The 8336-nt window shown below is 48.3% G+C and overlaps 1 long non-coding RNA gene across 2 annotated transcripts; it reads right to left on the bottom strand.

The window, feature by feature from the left end:
- Nucleotides 1-2759: 2759 nt before the first annotated feature.
- Nucleotides 2760-8016, bottom strand: LOC120508774. 2 transcript variants are annotated; one of them, XR_005629081.1, is made up of 3 exons: nt 7957-8016; nt 6800-6862; nt 2760-4615 (listed from the first exon to the last, which is right to left on the bottom strand). It is a non-coding gene; the product is annotated as an uncharacterized LOC120508774 (long non-coding RNA). The 2 variants fall into 2 exon arrangements; XR_005629082.1 differs by having other exon boundaries at nt 6800-6865; nt 7957-7999.
- Between the last annotated feature and the right edge of the window lie 320 nt (nt 8017-8336).

Here is an 8336-nt window from a genome sequence, read left to right as displayed (position 1 = left end):
TTATAAAATCACAGCAAAAACTACTGAGGGAACTCAAAGACTTTTCCTCTACAGTGGTCACATGCATTCCTGACACAGCAAATTTCACACATAAACAAAAAACCACACATTTTGCCTTATCCTACATGGACAAAGAAGATTACCTGGGCTGCTTTGCCTGTGCTGCTGCCCCTCTGCAGACACCTCAAAGAGTCACAGTGTGGCTCTGTGGGGGACTGGTCAGCCCAGGGATGCTCTGCAAAGACATTTAGTGCTTTTTTTTTCCCACATGGTTTGTGCTCAAATGCAGTAGAGAAGCCAACTTGCACTTGTGGCAAAGGCAGATTTCTACACCTCAGGAAAAAAAATGACAGGAGCTTCCCAGAGAGAAAAGCACAACTGATGTCTGTCCCCTGGACCTTCTGTGTTAATAACTGGCAATACCCTGAAGTATCAGAGCAGTGCAGGGACACAGAAGGAGGTCCTGGGAGCCAGGCAGGAGCAGAGCCCTGTCCTGCATGCTCAGCCCTCGCTGCTGGCTCTGGCACAGCCTGCACTGCCACAGCCTGCACTGCCACCTCCATGGGGACATGTCCCTGGCCCCTGGGATCCTACTGCCTCTGTATTTTATTCATGCCAGCTGTTCCACAAACTCTGCTGTGCTTTTACTCTCCCATTATTCCTGTTTTGATCCTGTAGGACACTGATACCTGAAAGCAGCTCTAGCAGGAGTCTTCAGCTTGTGAACACAGCGAAAGTGTCTGTTTCTAGCTGAGGAAAATCAAACTGACCACAACAGAAACGGCCCAAAAAAAGTAAAAGAAATTTTAAATCTTACACTCCACCTGTACATATCAGTAGAAACCTTTCTTAAAAAAAAAGTGATGCAAAATTAATATAAATGTACAATTACCAACTTTATTGACCAATTTCCCTGTTAACCAAGTCACTCATCAAGTTATTTTCTTGAGGAAAAACAGTATGGGACTTGGCAATTAATAGCTTCACTTGTTGAGAATGGAAATGAACCCTTTTACAAGTGGAAGAATACCAGTGTCTGGTTTAGAAGGCATCAGTTGCGTGCCCAAACATTGTGAGTTTGCCCCCTTTGAGGGCAGAGGCTTTTAAAAGCTGCTCCTCCGCACTCACAACCCCCTTGCACCTCCTCATGCCACAGACATTTGTGTTCCTCCTGCTGATGCTCCAACAGTGCAGCACAGAGCAGGAGCAGGGATTGAAGCTGTAAATCAGTGAGGATTCCCCCCTGCCCTACAACTATTGGCTGTGATTTAGTAATTCCTGAAAATAGCTGAAAAAACAAATGTTCTGGACTTCACAGCCACCAGGAGGCTGCTGGATTGGGGCTGTTAACGATGCACCATCACTGGCAGGACTGACAGGCTCATTCACACCATAGCAGATGAATCTGAGCAGGCAGGCACCACCCCAGCCCTTCCCAGGAGCATTCCTGACTCTGTGGTGGCCCTTGTGTCTATTCCAGCAGGGTTTGGAAGCCTCAAGTGGCGCAATGCTAAGGAAAAACCTTTCACCACGGGGCTGGCACGGCTCTGGGGACATCACTGCTGCAGTGGTGGGTCTGCAGGCAAAGCCTCAGGTGCTCCAAACCTTCTCCACCATGGCCCAAGTGTGCCAGCTGTACCTGAGGGACAGCTGCAGAAATTTGGGGAAAGCAGAGCTTCCCCCTGAGCACCCCAGGCACAACGAGTGTCCCTCCCTCTCACCCAGCTGAATCTCTGCTCCCCACCAACCCTTGCACCCCCCAATGTCCCCCACACCCCCTCCCCAGGTGTGACAGTGGGTACCCAGCAGCAGTGCTGGGGTGCAGCCCCTGCCCTTCCCCATTGACCACACCAAGCCCTCGTTGGTTGCTGCCTCCGCAGTGGTTTATTGGGGTGGGAGGGGAGTCACTGGGGTGGGAGCCAGGAACCCCTGCAGTGTGGGGTCATTGGGGTGGGAGCCAGGAGCCCCAGCAGTGTGGGGATGATGAGGGTGGGAGCCAGGAGCCCCTGCAGCATGGGATTTATTGGGGTGGGATCCAGGAGCCCCTGCAGTGTGGGGTCATTGGGGTGGGAGCCAGGAGCCCCAGCAGTGTGGGGATGATGAGGGTGGGAGCCAGGAGCCCCTGCAGTGTGGGGTTTATTGGGGTGGGAGTCAGGGGCCCCTGCAGTGTGGGAAGCACCGTGGGGGTGCCACAGAGGGACCCCAAGAGGCAGAGCCCTGCGGCAGGGACAGATTTCCAGCCTCACTAAAGCAGCAATGCAATACTGGAGAGCAACAGGCAATCCCAAACTCCAGTATTTACGTGCTGCTAGAGCACTGCTGACAGCTCTCCACGGCCTCCAGACCCCCCTCTCTGCCCCAAACACAGGGCAAGGGTCCCTTGGCTGATCCTTGGCCAGGGAAAGGCCCAAAGAGCAATAGCTGAGGATGTGGATATATAGGATGTGGTCATGCTCGTGTTGGAGAACAAAAAGGAGCTGCAAGTCCTTCCTGCCTGCAGGGCCAGACACAGGAGCTCCCAGGGGATGTAAAGGATGTGCACAGTACAAGCACCAAGAGAACGTGTCTCCACATACCTGAACTAATGAATACATGGGAATGTGTTAGCTTCCACATCTATGATAACCAGAAGCTCACTGTCTTGTCTTATCCTTGAGGTAATGAGGCAGCCCAGAATGGTCTGTATCTCCTTGTCCCTACAAACCATGATGTGCTGCTACATCTCCTCAAAGCCCACTGAATGTTGACATTCCAAATGGTATTTTGAATATATATATATATAATTTTTTTTAAGCCATGATATAAAGAACTGAAGAACGCTCTACAATGAAGACATTTAACATGCATGCATTACCACCACAGGACAGGGTTTTTTCTTCACAGGTGCTATCAGACAGTCTGTAACTATAAGAGAACAAGCAGTTATACAGTGCAAACAAACCAATTTCAGAAACAAGGTCAGAAATTACCTGTTTCCCCCAAACCACACTTAGTATTGAGTCCCAACAAATAGCACACTTTTAGATCCAGAAGATCTGTTGCTTTTGCTACTGTGAAGAGCCTGCAGAACTTCATAGCCCTTCCAACTGGTCTGTGGGGAAATATTACCTTGTACTTTCCTCTTAAGTGATGCTGAACATTATGGATTTTCCAGAAGTCACAATGTTAACATTTCAGATAAATAAATCCATATTCCAACAGTTGAAACCTGTTAAATTTTGCTTAAAATACTTGCATTCAGCTCAATTTGACTTCTGAGAAACATAAAAAAAATCCTTATTTTTAAGACGAGTATAAAATGCTTATTTACCATGTGAATGGACAAGCCTTATATGATCAGAAATTAAAGATCTCTGGAACTTCATCACATTTCCTGCCTGTACCAGAGCAGAAAGCACCAGAGCAGGGCAGGGAGGGGCTGCAGCCAGTGGCACTCACACACCAGCCTGCCTGGGCTGCACAGGAGCCGTGCAGACAGACTGATATTTTTTGTATTTCCTTTCAACCTTCAACCCCCCCGCCCCACCAGTTATGGGACAACTTCCTTCAATTCATTTTCTTAAAAAGCAGCATCACAAAAAAACCTGAACAATGTCAGAAATGACGCCCTGGGTTTGAATTCTTGTGCCATCCCCTCGTGCCCGACGCGCCACCGAGTCCCTGCCTCTCCTGCAAACTTAAAAATAGGATTCTCAAAAGCTCTCGTGACTCATGCCAAGCAATTTCAAATTTGAAATCAAATATTTGCCAACAAAAAAACAGTATATTTTCACCACTTCAGTGTCCTCAACACTGACAGCACCAGGGCCAACTCCCTCATGAGCAGCTGCTACTTGCTGCAAAGCAAACACGTGCCCAGTGTTCAGCCTGGACCAGCTAAATCAAAACACCCCCCACAAAATATTACCATTAATTACTTCTGCAACGATGTTTTACTCGACTCTACCTGTGCAATCTTATTTCTTTCATCTCTTCAAATGAATCCAAAAGAAAAAAGCAACAGCAAACACGTTCAGCTTTAGAATCCATTTTGATAGTGGCCTGAGGTTTACATTTTAATTAATGTTTTTTATATTTATATAAACCAGACTTTTGCCTAGTTCAACAAGGGCAAGAGCTCTTTTCAGTAAGGAGGATTTTTAAAGCAAGGGTTCAATACACCTCCACCAGCCTCTAGCACAGAGGGGAAATCAACAGTCACACCAAGTGTTGGGTAACTGGAAATTTGGGATAGGCAAATATCTGAGAAAATATGCACGTTTATGACATGACTGCATCAATATTTCATGCAATAAAAAGTTCCATGCTTGAATTATCCCATCTCCAACTTCAGCTTCTTTCAAACTTAGTTTGTGCTCTGTAAACTCAACTTTACATCAGAAATTGCCAGCTGAACAGGGTAATTTGAGTTCACCTGAGCATCTCCCAGGTATTACCTGCAGTACCAAGAAGGGACATGTGTGTCAGAGGGACTGCATTTACCCAGAGGGACACAGATGCTGCAGGTATTTTGGAGCAGGTGGGACGTGAGCTTACCTTCCCAACTCACCTCAACACAGGCACATCAGCTCCTGCACAGCCACTCTGGAGAGCCAGACTGCTGCTTCAGTGGGAGCTGCAAAGCAACAGAAAGGGTTTGAGAGGAATGGCAGAGAGGGGCAGCTCCAGGAGGGGGACCAGGGCTGTTGGGCACGTCCCCTTCCAAGGCACACACAGACAGGTACAAGTATTTTTAACATTAGGGAAGAAAAAAATAAATAGATCAAGTTTTCAGCTCCAGATAGGACAGACTGTGCAGCAGAGTAATTAAATCCCTCCTCTCTCCATCCTCCCCATGCCTGCAGCTGGGGCTCCTGGCACCACTGGCTCAGTGTGACCCTGGGCAGTGGCACCCAAGGCACACCAAATCACCACCCAGGTGCTGTGGAGCAAGGAGAGACAGCCAGAAAAACCAGGGGCAGCTCTGGGCTGGTGGGAAAGCCATTGAGCACAACCACGGCCAGCACCTTCCTCCCTAAAGCAGCAGCAAGAACAACTCTACTGGTCCTGGCAGACTAAAAGCAAAGGAAACATCTTAATTATGCTGGTTTAGGTGATAAACCAGGCCTAGGGCAGGAGATGAGATGCAGAGAGGCTGTTTGGGGGCTGATGCTTTTGTGGTGACACCACAAGTGCCCTCCCTCACTGTCATCCCAGGAGCACCTTCAGCTTCCAAGCAGCACCTCACTACAGCCAGAACAGGGGTGTCCTGCCCACTGGTAACCCCAAACACGAGAAGAACTGCCCCAAAAGCTCTGCCTCAATGCAAAAGCCCTGCAACAGCCCTTCTGCTGCCAGGAGCTCCACGCCTGCAGTGTGTGCACCAGCTCCTTCTAGAAATAGAAACTTCTACCTGTCATCTACGTAAGCCAGCCACCTACAGAGGTTTAATTAAATCCCCCAAATAACTGGGGAATTTGAACATGCAGAAAACCATTAATGCAATTCACAAAACTATGCAACTTCTGCTTGCCAAAGTATATTGGGCAATTAAGTAAAAAACACCCCCCCCTCCAATCCCAAACACACACAAAAAACTAAGACAAATTCCCTCTGAAATACTGGATTCCCTTAAAATACAACCTCATCCCTCCTCACTGACACTAACCAGAAAAAAAAGAGAAGGGAAAAAATGTGAGAAGGAGTGCCACGGGAAAGGAAAGTAAATAAATACAGGAGTCCATGACAGGACAGATTTGCATACAGAGCCTTTACTGACCCACACATTTCACAACTAGGTGAGCTCAACGACAAGTAAATATTAAACATTTCCTATATATAGAAAAAAATAGGAACAAAAACCCCAGCTCTGCTAACCAACAATTTCTAGGAGACATGCACAAACAAATCCTGAAGTCATTGTTCTCATTTGAAACAATTGAAAAAAAAAAAGGGCATTTACTATTTTACAAAAAGACTAAAGTAAATCATCTCATTACAGCTGAAAGTCCCAGGCACTCATCAGCGAGGCAAATTTACGGTGACAAAACGAAAATAAGGGTGTGAGTAACGCCACCAGAACACTTCATATCTGCCTGCCTCTGAAAAATCCCAACACTTTCGTTGCTGCCTCCTTCTGAACAATGAGGTTTAAACCAAAGTCACGTCCGAATATTTACAGATGTGGCCGACGGCCGGGATCAGAGGCGCTGCTTGATCGACAGCCACCACATGGCTCCAGCCCTGCCATTCCCGGCAGGAATTGCCTCGCAGGGCTGTGGAGGAGCCCGGGCAGTGGGAGCTGCACGCAGCCAAGCCGCTTTCATTTGTGCATCTCCCCATCACCCAGCACCGCCGCTCTGCCCAGCCACGACTCACTCCTGGGGGCACAAAACCAAGGCAGAAAATCTATTTCCTGCCTGTTCTTGTCGAAGCCATGTGAGAGCGAGTCGTTCCTCACGCGCTCCACCAAAAATAATTTTTTTTTCCTCGCTAATTTGCCCATAAAAGGGCCAGGGAGGCAGCAGAGAGTTCGGCTAGAGCCCAGCACGTTTTCCCTCCAGCTCGGCGCACCTTCCCCGCGCTAAACCACACGCCATCGACACGCTCCGAGGTGGGGCACAGCACCCGAGACCAAACTGCAGCTACAAAGGGCAGACTGAAATAAGGCAAAAAATGAATTCGTTAACTTCACTCGCTGTGAAACTCGAGCCCGAGGTTGTTAGCAGCAGGATCAGCTGTGTTTACCGAGGCGGGGGTGTTAGTGGGACAGGGAGCTACTGGTGCTTGGAAAGGCCTGTGGGACGAGACTTCAACTTACAGCACTCCAGAAAACCAGTAAAATCCACAGTAAAATTCCAGGATCCACAGTTTTTTCTCAACACTGCTGAGGAGAAGAAAAGTATGATGCTTTTTGTTACTTCCAAGTTTTAGCATTGTCATCTCATCCAGTTCTAAACAACAAGGGTCATATCTGGAAGCCCAATTTCTATAAAGTTTATTTGTTAAGAACAGGAAAAAAAGCCAAACAAAAAAACCTATTTCTTTTTTTGGTCAGATGAACAATAATTCAAAACATAAGCACACAGGTTTTTTTTTTTTTCCTTTTTAGATTTGGGTTAAGTTTGCGTGAAGCATTACTTAAATCTTCCCTCTTATATTTCAAAAACGTTTACTGCATTAGCAGCTGAGTTTTACTGTATTTCCCACCAAAGTCGATTAACTAAATACAGACTTTCACAGTTGCCGGTGAGTTCTCTGGATTTCTTCAGAACAGAAGATGATGAAACTTGGCAGTTGGTCCCTCACCTACACTTAACACGCATAAGACACACAAGCAGAATTTCTGGTTTTTGGGGGGAGCAATTAATGATTTAACCTTGGAAAACTCATTCTCCAAATGCAAAAAAATTGTCTTTATATACCCGATGCATATACGGGAAAAATATTGTACACAGGATAAATTACAGAGGGAAAAGTCTCAGCGCTGTGCATGTTGCTCCATCACTGCAGCTCCCAGAGAGCTGCGAGGCTGCCCTGGGAAGCTGGCCCTTGCCAGGATATTCAAATTTCCTGTACAAAGCGAGCAACCAGCGAGGGGAAAAGAAAAAAAAAAAGCAAAAGCTGACTGCCGGTTGGATTTTCTTTAACATTTTAAATTATTTCGGAGAATTATTCTTTGGTTATACCAGCATTACTTTTTTAAACGCGTAAAACTGTTTTCTACGTGCGGGGGCGCGCAGACTCCGCGCCGGGCCGGCAGACCGCGGGGTGCCCCGCGTTCGGTTTAAAAAAGAGGGAAACGGGAAAAAAAAAAAAAAAAAATAAAAAAAAAAAAAAAGAAGAAGAAGAAAAATCAACCCCGAGCCCCACCTGCGGGGGGCGGGCGCGGCTCGAAAGAAAAAAAAAAATTAAAAAAGCCGCCGGCCGCCCCCGCCGCGCCCCGGCCGCGCCGCCCCGCGCGCCCTCCCGCCTCACCTCCGAGTCCACTCGAAAATGGCGCCGAAACCGAAAAAACTTCGCAAATTTCATTGTAGGCGGCTGCAAAGGCTGCTGGGAGCGGGGGCGGGCCGGGCCGGGCCGGGCTGGGCGACTCCTCCCCCGGCACGCCTCGGCTCGGCTCGGCTCGGCTCTGCCTGCGGGGCCTGCCGGGCAGCGGCTGCGGGGAGCGCCGGGGCGAGCATTCACCTGCCCCCAGTCCGGGGCGGTGAGCCGGGACGGCCGCGCCCCCGCAAGCCGCGTGCAGAGAAAAAATCACCTCAGTTAGGGGAAAAGTAAACAGATGTATGTAAAACACGAGAGCCGCGCGGGAGCGATGGGGACGCTCAGCTTCGCCATTCGTGCGAGCCAGTTCGTTT

This window comes from Passer montanus, unplaced genomic scaffold, assembly GCF_014805655.1.
Source record: "Passer montanus isolate IOZ18808 unplaced genomic scaffold, ASM1480565v1 scaffold49, whole genome shotgun sequence".
Lineage (NCBI taxonomy): Eukaryota > Metazoa > Chordata > Aves > Passeriformes > Passeridae > Passer > Passer montanus.
The sequence above is the reverse complement of the archived record's forward strand: the minus strand, read 5'-3'. Positions and strand labels throughout refer to the sequence as shown.